Source organism: Neovison vison, chromosome X, assembly GCF_020171115.1.
Source record: "Neovison vison isolate M4711 chromosome X, ASM_NN_V1, whole genome shotgun sequence".
Taxonomy (NCBI): domain Eukaryota; kingdom Metazoa; phylum Chordata; class Mammalia; order Carnivora; family Mustelidae; genus Neogale; species Neogale vison.
The window spans coordinates 71,894,710-71,912,111 of NC_058105.1; the positions used below are offsets into that span (position 1 = coordinate 71,894,710).

Below are 17,402 nucleotides of genomic sequence, written 5' to 3' on the forward strand. Positions count from 1 at the left end.
TGGAGTCACTTATTGTGATTTCAATAGATAGTTATTAAAGCAGTGTGACCAAAATACATTCATGTGGGTACCACATGCACTCCTGTTGTAATTGACTATAAGTTAACAGACACTTTAAAAAAGAAGTGTCAACAGTTTCACTGACAATGAAATCACAGGCGTTTTCTTGGAAATTGCTTCTAAAGAAAACAATTCTAATCAATTGAGGATACTCAATGGGAAAACTTTTGCTATATGGTTAGGTGACAACCACTCCCCAGACACACACAATTTATGGATCTTCCACAAATGTTTTCCCCTCCTGGGGACCCAATTCTCTTCATTCTGTAGGTGGATTTGATTTTCTTTAGATGCAGGTGTTTAAAATCTGTCCCAAACTCCCATGAAGATACTATTGGACATTAAACCATTGTCATTGTCCTCAGGAGCTTACAAAAAGAACACCAAACATTTGCATATTGTTTTATAACCCATAACACATGGTTATTTCCATTTATCATCTCATTTTATTTTTACAACAAGCCTAGAATGATCTTTACCTGTAAGAGCAGGCTCTATCAGAGGCAGGCATAGGTCCCTTGATAACAAATGGCTGTGTGGCCTTCCCTTGCAAAAGAATTTTATTTTCGTAACTTCCCTGCTAAATTTCACGTGTAACAGTAGGTATTATTATGTACGTGGGCTGTATTAGGTTGGGTTCAGCAACTTGCCACACTGAAGGTCATCAGTCCCCATTGTTTTATCCTTGTTGCTCCTCCTTTTTCTTCCTCTCAGCCTTTGTCTTCTTCCTTTGCTGCTTATCCTTTATGTGTTTAATGGCATTGAGAGTCCTTGATAATGTGCATGGGGGTTCTGGCAAGGAAGCATAGCTGTGCAAATACTACAAAGATGGAACAACTCAACATAAGCAGGGCCACCTCTTTGACCAAAAACAAAGCTATTGGAGGAAGGCTTTATGAAGAAAGGCCCAGTCCCATCAGCCAGCTACCAGTCAGCGAGCCAGCCACCTCCGCAGGGCAGAGCAGTGGGGTCACAGAAAGTGCAGCGACACTGCACTCACAGACCAGCTGTGCTAGCCCTGGACAAGGTTCTGACCATTTCAGCTGCCTAAAGGTTCAGCACTGTCACATCACCCTTCAAAGCAGGTTTTGAGGAGATCAGATTATCACAAGCAACCAGTCTTCACCAAGCGTGCCTCTGGAAGGCAGCAAGGTAAATAAGGAAACAACTCTACCTGAAAAGACCATTCAGTTGGATACAAAAATATCAAAGAGGGGAGACAAGGAATTATATTGGCTATTTGAGAAAAGAACCAACAAACCCAAACTTCCTGGAGAAAGTGTGACTTAAATCAACAACTGAAAAGAAGGAAAGGGAAGTTAGAATTTTGTTTTAAACTTCTGTTGTGTTTACTAGGAACCAACTCATTGTACGTATATAAATGCATGCATACATACATATATACATAAAAGGGGGAAGAAAAAAGGAAAAATTTATTTTTTAAACAAAACTAGCTTTATTTCACTTTTTTTCAGTGAATCTTATTTTTAACTTAGGTGTATAACAGCTATTCAACAACTCTATATTATATGTTATGCTCATTACAAGTGTAGCTACCACCTGTCCACATACATTGCTATTATATTATTGACCTTATTCCCTATGCTGTATCTTTTACCCCCATGATTTATTCATTTCAAAAAGAAAGCCTGTATCTCCCACTCTCCTTTACCCATACTGCCCATCTCTCTACCCCTTTCCTCTCTGGCAACTCCCACCTTGTTTTCTGTATTTATAGCTCTGATTCTGCTTTTTATCTGTTTATTCATTTGTTTTACTTTTAAGATTCCACATGTAAGTGAAAGAAAATGGCATTTATCTTTCTTTGTCTGACTTATTTCACTTAGCATTTATATCTTCTAGGTCCAGCAGTGTCACAAATTGCAAGATCTAATTTTTCTTCTGGCTGAGTAATAATATTCCATATCATCTATTGATGGACATTTGGGCTGCTTTCATATCTTGGCTACTGTAAGTAATGCTGCAATAAACATAGGAGTTTTTGAATCTGTGTGTTCATTTACTTTGGGTAAATACCCAATAGTAGAATTACTAGATTATATGTTATTTCTATTTTTAATTTTCTGAGGAAACTCTTTACTGTTTTCCATAGTGGCTGCATCAATTTACATTCCTGCCAACAGAGTACAGGTCTCTCACTTCTTTCCCAACACCATTTGTTGAAGAAACTTGTCTTGCAGCTTTAAAATTGCTTTCTTTGTCACCAGATTTTGCTATTATAATTCTAGTATGTCTTGGGTGGATCTGCTTTTATTGATTTTCCTGGGGGTCTCTGTGCCTCCTGGATCTGGATATCTGTTTACTTCCTCATTAGGGAAGTTCTCAGCTATTATCTCTTCAAATATATTTTCTGCCCTCCTTTCTCTTCCACTGGGACTCCTATGATGTAAATGTTATTATGTTTGGTGGAGTCACTGAATTCCCTAAGTCTATTCTTATAATTCATAATTTTCTCTTTTTCAGCTTGATTACTTTCCACTACTCTGTCTTCTAGGTCATTAGTTCATTCCTCTGCTTCTTCCAGCCTGTTCATTCTATCAAGTGTGTTTCTCATTTTGTTTATTGAGCCCTTTATCTATGTTATGTCATCCCTTATCTCTGTGTTAAGAGTCAAACTCATGTCTTTCACTCTTTTCTCAAGTCCAGAAAGTATCCTTATGTTCATTACTTTGAATTCTCTATCTGGCACATTATATCTGTTTCACTTAGATCTCTGGCCATGACCTTCTCCTGTTCTTTCATTTGGGACAAATTCATCTCTCTTCTCATTTTGTTTAAGTCTCTGTGCCTGCTTCTTTGTGTTAGGAAAGTCAGCTACTTTTTCTGTTGTGGACAATAACGGCCTTAAAAAGAGGACTTGTACCCTACAGTGTAGGGTTTCCTGTTTCCCAGGGCCTAGAACTACAGGGAGTGTCTCCAGTGTGTGCTGTGTGTGTTCAGCAGTTGTGTCTTGGCTGCTTTACCCTTCAGGGCCTTCATCTGCAGAAGATTTCCTTGCCTCTTGTGGGCAATGTTTGGTCCCTGGCCTGAATGTGGTGGGTCTTAACTACATGTGCTTCATCTACTTGTGAAATAAGACCTGACACTATTGCTGCTGGAACTTAGGTCCTGCTAAATTCCTGGGTCAGGAGACATGGTGTGGGCAGGGGTCTGGGCTGGTCTATCTGGGGGAGGGAGCCCTCCATGCTGGGACTGAGGCAAGTGTGACTAGGAAGGGTGTTCCACCAGAGCACAAGGGTTGGGTCTTGGTGTAAGCAACTTAGGTAGTGAGTGTCCATTCTGCCCTGATTCCTGCAGGTGTATCTGTATTTCTGCTGAGGGGTGGGGAAGGGAAATGGTGCCTACCAGTTCCTTTGTTCCTGGAGGAGTATCTCCATTAATGCTACCTCTCTGGGACATGATCTGAGATGAGCAAACAATCTTCCTGCTGTGTGCCCTAGGTACTTTTCAGATTTCTGTTTCTGCACTGTATGTCTGCAGGCTGTTTGCCCTGCCTTCTCTCCAAAAGCAGCTCCAATGCCTCTGGGCTCTCTCTGAGCAAGCCTGATGACCTTTAGAACTCTAGGCTTTAAGCCCTGCTGGTTGCAAGAACTCACAAGATTTTGCCCCTCTCACTTTCTAAGCCAGTTGCTATGGGGGATGCATTTTCTCTTTGCATTCCCCAGTATCTCAGTTTGTCCCTTGCCATTCTTTGCAACTGTGGCTCCCTACCCACTGCAGTGGCCATGATCTGTTTCTCTCCCAAACAACACCTCTGTACTTCCTACCTTCTTTAATGTGGTCTCTTCTCTCCCTTTAGTTGTGGAGTTTGTTCTGTAAGTCTTCAGGTTGATTTCTGGGATATTTAGGATGATTTGATAGTTATCTAGTTGTATTCACAGGACGAAGTGAGCCTATGGTCACCCTACTCTGCTGCTGTCTTCCTGGACTCCAAGTTGCATAAGTTTCTTATATATTTTGGATATTAATTCCTTAATTAATTCCTTGTTGGATATATAATTTACAAATATCTTCACTTGGTCTTTTTGCTTTGTGTTTTAATTTTATTTGCTATGAAAAAGTCTTTTTTATTTTCATGTAGTCCCAGTCATTTACTTTTGCTTTTGTTTCCCTTGCCTGAGGAAACAGAGCCATAAATATGTTGCTAAGACTGAATGTACTTCTTGCATTTTCCTTTAGGAGCTCTATGATTTCAAGCCTCACATTTAGGTCTTTAATCCATTTCAAGTTTATTTTTGTGTGTGGTATAAGAACGAGGTCATGTTTAATTCTTCTGCATGCAGCCGTCTAGTTTTTCCAACATCATTTATTGAAAAGACTGTCTTTCCTCCATTATATATTCTTGCTTTCTTTATGTAGCATAGGTTTATTTCTGGACTTTCTATCCTGTTCCATTGATCTATGTATCTATTTTTGTGCCAGTACCATACTGTTTTGATTACTGTAGTTTTGTAATATATCTTGAAGTCTGGGATTGTGATACCTCTAGTATTGTTCTTCTTTCTCAAGATTGCTTTGGCTCTTCGAGGTCTTTTGTGGTTCCATATAAGTTTTAGAATTTTTTTGTTCTATTTCTATGAAAAATGCTATTGGTATTTTGATAGGGATTGTATTTAATCTGTAGGTAGGTTCAATAGTATTGACATTTTAATGATATTAATTTTTCCAATCCATGGGCATGCCATTTGTTTGTATGGTCTTTACTTTCTTTCATCAATGTCTTAGAGTTTTCAGAATGTAGGCCTTTCACTTCCTTGGTTAAACGTATTCCTGTAGCTTATTCCTTTTTTAATGTAATTGTAAAGGTAATTGTTTTCTTAATGTCTCTTTATGCTATTTCATTATTAGTGTATAGAAATGCAACAGATTTCTGTATATTAATTATGTATCCTGCAACTTCATGGAAGTTACTTATTAGTTAACAGTTTTTTGGTGGAGTCCTTAAGACTCCATATATTATCATTTCATCTGCAAATAATGAGAGTTTTACTTCTTCCTTGCTGATTTGGATGCTTTTTATTTCTTTCTCTTTTCTGATTGCTGCAGCCAAAATCTGCCAGTACTATCTTGAATAAAACTGGTGAGAGTAGACATTCTTGTCTTTTTCCTGATCTTAGAGAAGAAGCTTTCAGTTTTTCACCATTGAGAATGATATTAGCTGTACTTTTTTCAATATATGGCTGTTATTATGTTTAAGTATGTTTCTTCTAAATCTACTTTGTTGTGAGTTTTTAGTCATGAGTGGATATGGTGTTTTGTCAAATGCTTTTACTACATCTACTACATATTGAGACTACTACAATATGTGGTTTGTATTCTTCTTCTTGTTAATGTGATTTACAACATTGATTTGCAAATATTGGACCACTCTTTGTGTCCCAGGAATAAATCCCACTTAAACGTGGTGAACATTTTAAGTGTACTGTTGAATTTGGTTCACTAATATTTTTTGAGGATTTTTGCATCTGCGGTCATCAGAAATATTGGCTTATAGTTTTCTTTTCTTTCTTTCTTTTTTTTGTAATGTTTTTGGTTTTGGTATCAGGGTAATGGTGGGTATGTAGGATGAATTTTGAAGTTTTTCTTCTTTAAAAATAGTTTGAGAAGAATAGGTATGAACTCTTCTTAAATGTTTCACAGAATTCACCTGTGAATCCATCCGGTCCTGGACTTCTGTTTGTTGGGAGGGTTTTGATTACTGATTCAATTTCATTACTAGTAGTTGGTCTGTTCAAATTTTCTACTTTTTCCTCTTCAGTTTTGGAAGATTATATATTTTTAGGAATTTGTCCATTTCTTCTAGGTTGTCCAAATTTTTGGCATTGTAACGTTTTATAATATTGTTTTACAATTCTTTCTATTTCTATAGTGTTGGTTGGTATTTCTCTCCATTTTAAATTTTATTTATTTGAATCCTCTTTTTTTTCTTGATGAGTCTGGCTAAAGGTATATAAATTTTATCTTTTCAAAGAACCAGCTCTTGGTTTCATTTCTCTGTTCTTCTGTTTTAAGTCTATTTCATTTACTTCTGCTCTAATATATATTTCCTTTCTTCTACTAGCTTTGGGCTTTGTTTGTTCTTCTTTTTCTAGCTCCTTTGGTGTAAGGTTAGATTGTTTATATAACATTTTCTTCTTTCTTGAGGTAGGCCTGTATTATAAAATTATATTTTAGAATTCCTTTTGCTGTCTACCAAAGATTCTAGACTGTTGTGTTTTCATTTTCATTTTCCTCCAGGTGTTTTTTATTTCCTCTTTGATTTCTTCATGGACCCATTTGTTGTTTAGCCTCCATGTGTTTGTGTTTTTCCAGTTTTTTTTCTTGTAATTGATTTCTAGTTTTATACCATTGTGGTCTGAAAAGATGCTTGATGTGATTTCAGTCTCTTAAAGTTACTGAGACCTGTTTTGTGGGATAACATGTGATTTATTCTAGAGAAAGTTCCATGTGCACTTGAGAAAGAATTTGTATTCTACTGTTTTTGAATGAAATATTCTGTGTGTATCTGTTAGGTCCATCTGGTCTAATGTCTTATTCAAAGACTATTCCCTTATTGATTTCCTATTTGGATGATCTTTCCATTGATGTACATGTGTGTTAAAGTCCCCAACTATCATTGTGTTGCTGTCAGTTTCTCCCTTTATGTCTATTAAAATTTTCTCTATGTATTTTAGAGGCTTCTATGTTGGGTGAAAAGATATTTACAAGTGTTATATCCTCTTCAGTCCTCTTGTTGGATTGATCCCTTTATCCTTATGTAGTGCCCTTCTTTGCCTCTTGCTACAGTCTTTGTTTTAAAGTCCATTTTGGGGGTGCCTGGGTGGCTCAGTGGGTTGAGCCTCTGCCTTTGGCTCAGGTCATGATCTCAGGGTCCTGGGATCAAACCTGCTTCAGGCACTCTGCTCAGCAGGGAGCCTGTTTCCCCCTTCCCCTCTGCCAGCATCTCTGCCTACTTATGATCTCTCTCTCTAATAAATAAATAAATAAATAAATAAAATCTTTAAAGTCCATTTTGTCTGATATAAGTATCATTACCATGGCTCTTTTTTTTTTTTCTTCCACTTGCATGGTATTTTTTCTCATCCATTCACTTCAAGTCTATATGTGTCTTTAGGTCTGAAGTTAGTCTCTTGTGGGCAGCATATAGTTGCATCTTGTTTGAAACAAAACAGCTTATTAAACTACCCACAAATAACCAGTATTAACATCTTAATGTGTATCTAGAAATTTCTTAAGTCGTATGTACGTATTTTTGCAAAATAGAGTAAAAAATGTTAGAAAATTTTTTCTATGTCAGTAACTATATTTCTGCATTATCATTTTTAATATGGATACATCAGCATTATATAGGTAATTCTTCATATTTTTCTACTTATTTTATGATTTTACTTTTATGTTTAGATCTTTAATTTAGTACAGATTTTAGCATACAGTGTGAGCTAAAGAACTAATTAAAATTTTTACTTTCCAAATGGCCATGAAATAAAGAATACTGAGAGCAATAGGTCTTAAAGCCTGTCCTTTCTCTACTTCAACTTGTGTCACAGAAGGGCTATCAGAGAGCTTCTACTCAGTGGCTATTTGGCATATCCCTTGGGAAAAAATGAGGATGAGGAGTTATAGACAAGATTTTCACTAGACTGTATTACATTTCTTACAAATGGTAGTGAGTACATCATCTTTCTTTCTTATTCTAATATAGCTCACCACAGTTAGTAAATAATTTTTATGAGTTTTAACATGGATCTCGGTGCCCTGGCTCTATAGCCACCATACCCATTTCTTTCACTTGAGACCACTGTAGTTGTCCAGCTTCAAGAGAGAAAATGCCAGGGAACTAGAACTATCTCATGTTAGAATTAGACAGATCATCGAAGCAGAAAATCAATAAAGAAACAAGAGCATGGAATGACACATTGGACCAGATGGACCTCATAGATATATACAGAACATTCCACCCTAAAACAGCAGAATACTCATTCTTCTCAAGTGCACACGGAACCTTCTCCAGAATAGACCACATACTGGGTCACAAATCAGGACTCAACCGATACCAAAAGACTGAGATGATTCCCTGCCTATTCTCAGATCACAATGCTTTGAAACTGGAGCTCAATCACAAGGAAAAGTTCCGAAGGAACTCAAACACCTGGAAGCTAAAGACCACCTTGCTTAAGAATCAACCAGGAGATCAAAGAAGAACTTAAACAATTCATAGAAACCAATGAGAATGTAGACACTTCAGTCCAAAACCTATGGGATACAGCAAAGGCGGTCCTAAGGGGGAAATACATAGCCATCCAAGCCTACCTCAAAAAACCTGAAAAATCCAGAACACACCAGCTGTCTCTACACCTTAAAGAACTAGAGAACCAACAACAAATCAAACCAACTCCACACATAAGAATTTATCCTTTCTGATGGCTGTGTAATATTCCAATACCCAACTTTTGTATCAACATGGAAGGGACTGGAGGAGATTATGCTGAGTGAAATAAGTCAAGCAGAGAGAGTCAATTATCATATGGTTTCACTTTTTTGTGGAGCATAACAAATAGCATGGAGGACAAGGGGAGATGGAGAGGAGAAGAGATCTGAGGGAAATTGGAAGGAGAGGTGTACCATGAGAGACTATGGACTCTGAAAAACAATCTGAAGGTTTTGAAGGAGCGGGGGTGGGAGGTTGGGGGAACCAGGTGGTGGGTACTAAAGAGGGCACGGATTGCATGGAGCACTGGATGTGGTGCAAAAACAGTGAATACTGTTATGCTGAAAAGAAATAAAAAAAAAAGAAGGTGTGCTCCTTATATACAATGGAACATTACTCAGCCATCAGAAAGGATGAATACCCACCATTTGCCTCAACATGGATGAAACTGGAGGAAATTATGCTGAGTGAAATAAGTCAAGCAGAGAAAGTATGGTTTCACTTATATGTGGAACATAAGGGATAGCATGGAGGACATTAGGAGAAGGAAGGGAAAAATGAAGGGAGGGAAATCAGAGGGGGAGATGAACCATGAGAGACTATGGACTCTGGGAAACAAACTGAGGGTTTCAGAGTGGAGGGACATGGGGGGATGGGTTAGCCCAGTGATGGGTATTAAGAAGGGCATGTATTGCAATGAGCACTGGGTATATGCAAACAATGAATCATGGAACACTACATCAAAAACTAATGATGGTATAATGACTACCATAACATAATAAAAAAATAGAAAATAAAAAAGAAAACTAAGAAAATAATTTAAAAAAAAATGGGCCAAAGACCTTAAAAGATATCTCACCAAAGAAGATACACAGATGGAAAGCAAGCATATGAAAAGACATTTCATATCATTTCTCATTAGGGGAATACAAATTAAAACAACAATGAGATAAAGCTACACACCTATTAGAATGGTCAAAATTTGGAATACGGACAATACCAAATGCTGCTGAGGATGTGGTACAGCAAGAACCCTCATTAACTGCTGGTGGGAATGTCAAAATAGTACAGCCACTTTGGAAGAGTTTTGTGGTTTCTTACAAAACTAAACACAGACTCTACAACATAGCAGTAGAGATCAGTGGTTTTTAGAAATTGGGGGTGAGGGATAAATAGTTGGAGCACAGGATTTTCAGGTCAGTATGATATTATAATGATGTATACATGTCATTATACATTTTTCCAAACCCACAGAATGTACAACAGCAGTGTAAACTATGAGCTGGGTGATTATACAATGTGTCAATGTAGGTTCAACAATTTTAACAAATGTACCACTCTGGTGGGATATTGTTGATAACGAGGGGAATGCTTTTCATGGGTAGGGGCAACTATATATGGGAAATCTCTCTTTTCCCTTCAATCTTGCTGTGAACACAAAACTGTTCTTAAAAAAGTAGATGTAAGTAAGAAAAAAATATTGACAATAAGAAACGCTGAAACTAAGAGCTGGTTCTTTGAAAAGATAAAATGAAATTGACAAAACTTTAGCTAGACTCACCAAGAAGAAGAGATAACTCAAATAAACAAAATCAGAAAATAAGGGGGAATGTTACAACTGATACCACAGAAATACAGAGGATCATAAAATACTACTATGAATAATTATATACCAACAATTTGAACAAGCTAGAAGTGGATAAATTCCTAAAAACATACAACCTATCAAGACTGAATTATGATGAAACAGAAAATCTGAGCAGACTAATTACTAGTAAGGAGAATGAATCCATAATAAAAAATCTTCCAATAAACAGAAGTCCAGGATCAGAAGGCTTCACTGGTGGATTCTACCAAATACTCAAAGAAGAAATAATATCAATACTCAAATTCTTCCAAAAAATACAAGAGGAGGGAACTTATTTTATGAAGTCAGTATTACCCTGATTCTAAAACCAGTCAAGGGTACCACGAGAAAAGAAAACTATGTGACAATATCCTTGGTGAACATTAGATGCAAAGGTCTTCAACAAAATATAAGATAATCAAATTTGACAACATATTAAAAGGATCATATGCCACAATCAAGTGGGATTCATTTCAGGGATGTAGGGATGGTTCAACATCTGTAGATCAGTCAATGTGATACACTGCAGGAAAATCACAAGATGGTCTCAAAAGATGCAGGAAAAGCACTTGACAAAATTCAACATCCATTTATGACAAAAACTCTAAACAAAGTGAATATAGAGAGAATGTACCCCCAACATAATAAAGGCCACAGTTGAAAGTTTTTCTTCTAAGATCAGGAAAAATACAAAGATGTCCACTCTCACCACCTTTATTCAATAGAGTATTAGAAGTCCTAGCTAGAGCAATTATTTAAGAAAAGGAGTTAAGGGGCATTTAAATTGGGAAGGAAGAAGTTAAACTGTCACTATTTGCAGTTGACAAGATATTATATACAAAAACCCTAAAGACTATTAAAAAATTTTTTTAGAATTAATAAATTCAGTAAAGTTGCAGGATACAAAATCAATACACAAATTGGTTGCATTTGTATACATGAATTATGGTTTATCTGAAATAGGAATTAAGAGAACAATTGCACCCAAAACCGTAAGATACCTATGAATATCCCTAACCAGAGATGTAAAAGACCTGTATATTGAAATCTAGAAGACATTAATGAAAGAAATGGAAAAAGAAAAAAATAACTGGAAAGATATACCATGTTCAAGTATTGGAAGAGTTAATATTGTTAAAATGTTCATACTATCCAAGTAATAAAATTTCAATGAAATCCTTACAAATATTCCAATGGCATTTTCCACAGAAATAGAACAAACAATCCTAAAATTTGTATGAAACCACAAAAGACCCTGAATAGCCAAAGCAATCTGAGAAAGAAGAACAAAACTTGAGGCATCATGCTCCTTGATTTCAAACTATATTACAAAGCTTTAGTAATTCAAATGGTATGATATCAGCATAAAAAAGACATATCGATAAATAGAACAGAATAAAGAGCCAAGAAATAAATCCATGCATATATAGTCAAATAATTTTCAAAAGAGTGAAGAATATACAATGGGGAAAGGACAGTCTCTTCAAAAAATGGTGTTTGAAAATTTGGATATCCATATGCAAAGAATGAAACTGGACCACTATCTTACACCATATTAAAAAACTAACTCAAAAGGTATTAAAGACTTGAATGTAGACCTGAAATCAGAAGACTTCTAGAAGAAAAGATAGGTGGTCAGGTCCTTGATAAAAAGGTCTTGGCAAAGATTTTTTTGAATCTGACATCAAAGGCAAAAGCAAGAGAAGTAACAAATAAGTGGACTACATCAAACTAAACATATGCACAGCAAAGGAAACCATTGACAAAATGAAAAGGCAGCCTACTGAATGGGTGAAAATATTTGCAAATCATTTATCTGATAAGGGGTTAATATTTAAAATATATAAAGAACTTTTACAACTCAATAGCAAAAAAAGCCCCCAAATGACCCAATTAAAAAATGGGCATAAGATCTGAATATACATTTCCCCAAAGACATACAGATAGCCAACAGACATATGAAAACATGCTTTACATCATTAATCAGTGAAACGCAAATCAAAATCAGAATAGGATATTACCTTATACATGTCAGTATGGTCATTTTTGAAAAGACAAAAAATTGGGAGTGCTTGGGTGACTCAGTTGGTTAAGCATCTGACTCTTGATTTTGGGTCAGGTAATGATCTCAGGGTCATGAGATTGAGCCCTGTGTCTGGCTCTATACTGGGCAAGGAGCCCGCTTAAGAGTCTCTCTCTCTCCCTCTGCCTATGCACACGCTTGTGCTCTCTTTAAAAAAAAAAAAAAGACAGGGGCGCCTAGGTTGCTCAGTGGGTTAAAGCCTCTGCCTTCAGCTTGGGTCATAATCCCAGGGTTCTGGGATCAACCCCACATCAGGCTCTCTGCTCATCAGGAAGCCTGCTTCCTCCTCTCTCTCTGCCTGCCTCTCTGCCTACTTGCAATCTCTATCTGTCAAATAAATAAATAAAATCTTTTAAAAAAAAGACAAAAGATTGGTAAGTATTGGCAAGGATATAGGGAAAAGGGAACCCTGTGCATTGTTGGTGGGAATGTAAATTGATGCAGTCCCTATGAAAAACAGTAACGAGGTTCCTCAAAATTTAAAAATAGGACTACCATATGATCCAGCAATTCCACTCTTGGGTATTTATCTAAAGGAAATGAAAACACTGAATCAAAAAGATATATGCACCCCCATGTTCACTGAAGCATTTATTTACAATAGCCAAGATATGGAAAAAGCCTAAGTGTTCATTGATGGATAAATGGTTAAAGAAGATGCAGTGTGTTTGTGTATAAAATAGATTATTTTGTCATAAAAATAATATATTGCCATTTGTGACAGATGGATAGGCCTTGAGCGTCTTATTCTAAATGAAATAAGCCAGAAGATGTCAACTGCCATATGATCTCCTTTATATGTAGAACCTAAAAAAATAAAACCAAAAAACTAAACTCATAAATCCAGAAACAAATTGGTGGTTGCCAGAGCTGGGGCAGTGGGTGGGGCAAGGCAGAAGTGAGTAAACTATTTTTTGTTTTTGATTTTAATTTAAAAAATTAAATTAAAAATAACTTTGGCGGGCGCCTGGGTGGCTCAGTGGGTTAAGCCGCTGCCTTTGGCTCAGATCATGATCTCGGGGTCCCGGGATCGAGTCCCACATCAGGCTCTCTGCTCAGCAGGGAGCCTGCTTCCTCCTCTCTCTGCCTGCCTCTCTGCCTACTTGTGATCTCTGTCTGTCAAATAAATAAATAAAATCTTTAAAAAAATAACTTTGGCAATCAAAAATCATTATAAAAGAATTCATTTGATGGTAAAGAATCAGGGACCTTGAAGATATGTTAATAGAAAATTCCTAAATAAAATGCAAAGAGAAAGGAAGAATAAAAATGTTGGAAGAGGATATCTAATGATTGTGGGACAATTAACAAATGGTGTAACATATACATAATGGGAATACTAGAATGAGAAAAAAGAGGAAGAAACAGAAGAATTATTTGATGTAATATTGAATGAAAATTTTCTAGAAGTAATTACAGACACCAAATTTCAAATCCAGAAAGATCAGAGAACACCAAGTAGGATAAATACCAAAGAGCTGACCCCAGACACATCATATTCAAACTGCAGAAAAACAAAGACAAAGATACAATATTCAGAGAAGTTGGGAGTGGTGGTGGAAAACTTACCTACAAGAGAACAAAGATAATTACATTGGCTTATCTTAAAAAACTAAGCAAGAAGATAGTGCAGTGAAATATTTAAAGTGTTAAAAGAAAAACATGCCAAGCTAGAATTCTATATCCAGCAAAATTAGCCTTCAAAAAATGAAGAAGAAATACTTTCTTGGACAAAAATTGATGGAAATTATTGTTAGTAGGACTGCCTTGTAAGAAATGTGAAAAGTTCTTCAGAGAAAGGAAATGAATAAGTTAGAAACTTGGATCTATGTAAAGACAGGAGGAATGTTAGAGAAGGAATAAATAAAAGTAAAATAAAATCTTTTGTTTTACTTTTTCTTAACTGATTGACTAGATAATATTTTGCTCAAAATAATAATAACAATAATGTATTTAGTGATTATAGTTTATGGATAAGAGAAATGGCAGCAGTGCTCTAAGGAATGGGGAGGAATTGGGAATACTCTGCTATAAGGTAGCTGCACTACCAGTAAAGTGGCATAGTGTTATTTGAAAGTGGATTTGGTTAAGTCATATATGTATATTCTTTTTTTAAAGATTTATTTATTTATTTTAGGGAGAGAGTGAGTGAGAGTGGGGAGGAGGGGCAGAGGGAGAGGAAGAGAGAAGCTCCAAGAAGACTTCATGCTGAGCATGAAACCTGATGCAGGGCTTGAGATCATGACCTGAGCTGAAACCAAGAGTTGGACACTTAACTGACTGTGCCACCTATAATGTGCTCCATAAATGTGCATTTCAAACTATGGGGCAATCACTCAATTTTTAAAAAGAATTGATATGCTAAAAGAGGAGAGAAAATGGAATTATATAAAATGCTTCATTAAAATCAGAAAAGTCAGTAAAGAGAAGACAAAAAAAAAACAAAGAAAACGGGCAGTGAATAGTAAGCAAGTATTGTAGATATATAAAAATTTAGTTACAAAAATAGTAGAAATTATTTCAACTATATCAATAATCACTTTAAATGTGAATGTTCTAAATATACCAGTTAAAGGACACTGTTACAGTAGATAAAATATCCCATGAAACAACTACATGTTATTTATAAGAAACACACTTTAAATATAAAGACTCCGGTAGATTAAAAATAAAGGAACGGGGAAAGCTATACCATGCTAATGATAATCAAAAAGAAATATATATATATATATATATATATATATATATATATATATATAAATTTCAGACAAAGCTGACTTTAGAACAAGGAAAATGATCAGGGATAAAGTGGGGAATTACATAATGATGAAGAGACAAATTCTGTGAGAAGGCATGGCAATCCTTAATGTGTATATGTCAAATAACAGAGTGCCAAAAATATGAGGCAAAAACTGATGAATCCACTATTATAGTAGACTTCAACATCCCTCAATTACTATTGAATTATCCAGCAGGTAGAAAATCATTAAGGATAAAGTTGAGCTGAATAGAATCATGATCAACTAAATCTCGGCATTTATAGAATACTTGATCCAACAATATGCAGTATTCTCAAGTTCACAATAGAATATTTGCTAAGATGAACACTCTGTGTCATAAAATGCACCTCAAAAATTTTAAAAGCATAGATATCATGAAAACTATGTTCTTACATGACAATGGAATTAAACTGGAAATCAACAACGCAAAGATAGCTTGAAAATAATATATTAGAACAAGAGAAAGAGCTAAGTTATTTTGGAAAATATCTAATCCAAGCTTCTACCTTAGGAAACAGAAAAAGAAGTGCAAATTAAATCCAAAGCAATTTGAAGAAGAAATAATAAGAATAAGAACAAAAATAAATGAAATTGAAAACAGGAAAGCAATAGAAAAAAATCAAAGAAACCAAAAAGTGGTTCTTTGTAAAGATCTATAAAATTGATAAACTTCTACACAGGCTAACCAAGAAAGGAAGAGATAAGACACAAATGACTAATATTAGAAATACTACTAAAAAAAAAAGAAAAAGAAATACTACTACTATTCTATGCCCACAAATTTACACAACCTATTAAAACTCACACAAAACAAAATATATAATTTGAATGCATAATATATAAATGATAATCCATTTATATATAGTAAAGAAATTGCATCAGCAGTTAATAACATTCTAAAACAGAAGGAACCAGGCTCAGATGGTTTCACTGGTGAATTTTACCAAAAAGCTAAGGGAAAAGTTATATCAATTCTCTGCAACCTGCTCCAGAAAACAGAAGCAGATGGAATACTTCCTAACTTATCACATGAGGTAATTCTTACCCTAATATCATAACCAAAGATGTAACAAACAAAGAAAACTACAGGCCAACATCTCTCTCTCTCTTTTTTCAATTAAATGTCAATAGTAAATTTCATTTATTAAGAAGGGAAAAGTGAGAGAAAATTAGGAAAAATTTCATATATAAATTTTGAAGAAGTCAAAATACATTACTGGAGACAATATTTACAATTTTTGAGTAACAGTTCATGGTATGATTATACCACAATTTGTTTATCCATTCTCCTCATTTTTTAAATTTAAATTCAAGTTAGTTAACATATAGTGTGGTATTGGTTTCAAGAGTAGAATTTAGTGATTTATCAAGTGCCCTTCCTAATGCCCATCACCCATTTAGCCCAACCCCCGCCCACCTCCCTTCCAGTAACCCTCAGTTTGTTCTCTTAACTATAGAGTCTCTTATGGTTTGCCCCCCTGTTTTTATCTTAGTTTATTTTTCCTTACTTTCCCCTATGTTCTTCTGTTTTGTTTCTTAAATTCCACATATGAGTGAAATCATATGATATTTGTCTTTCTCTGAATGACTTATTTCGGTTAGCATAATACACTCTAGTTCCATCACAATGGACCAATATTTCTTTTGAAAAAAGATGAAAAAATCCACAAGAAAATATTAGCAAGTCAGATCCAACAAAGTATTAAAAGATTTATGCACCACAACCAAATGGGATTTATTCCTGGTATGCAAGTCTGATTTAACATTAAAAAATGAATTAATCCATCACACATCAACAGGATAAAGAAGAAAAACCGAACGATCATTTCAATAATCACTTGACAAAATCCAACATCCATTCATGCTAAGAAATCTCATCAAAATAAGAACAGAAGGAAAATTCATGAATTTGATTAAAACAAAAGAGTCTACAAAAAATCCACAGCTAACATTACAAACTTGATGGTGAGAGGTAGATACTTTCCCTCTAAGGTAGAAAACAAGTCAAAGATATTCACTCTCACCACTCCTGTTCAAAATCATACTGGAACACCTAGCTGGTGCAGTAAGGCAAGAAAAGGAAATAAAAGTTATACATGTTGTGAAGGAAGGAATAAAACTATCTGTGTTTGCAGATGACATGATTTTCTATATAAAAAGTCCAGGAAAATTGACAAAAGAAATCTCCTGGAACTAACAAGCAAATATAATAAAACTGTGGGATACAAACCCAATATATACTAGTCAATTGCCTTCCTATATACTAGCAATGAATTCCAACTGGAATTAGAAATAAAACGCCCAACACTATTTGCATTAGCACCAGAGAGAGAGAGACAGAGAGAGAAAGATTGATTTAAGTATAAATCAAACAAAATATGTACAAAATCTATTTAGAGAAAA

At 35.3% G+C, this 17,402-nt stretch overlaps 1 protein-coding gene across 1 annotated transcript in view; it reads right to left on the reverse strand.

The window, feature by feature from the left end:
• Window positions 1–17,402, reverse strand: part of EDA (ectodysplasin A) — a 491,171-nt gene that overhangs the window by 16,058 nt on the left and 457,711 nt on the right. The gene's annotated exons all lie outside the window — the stretch shown is intronic.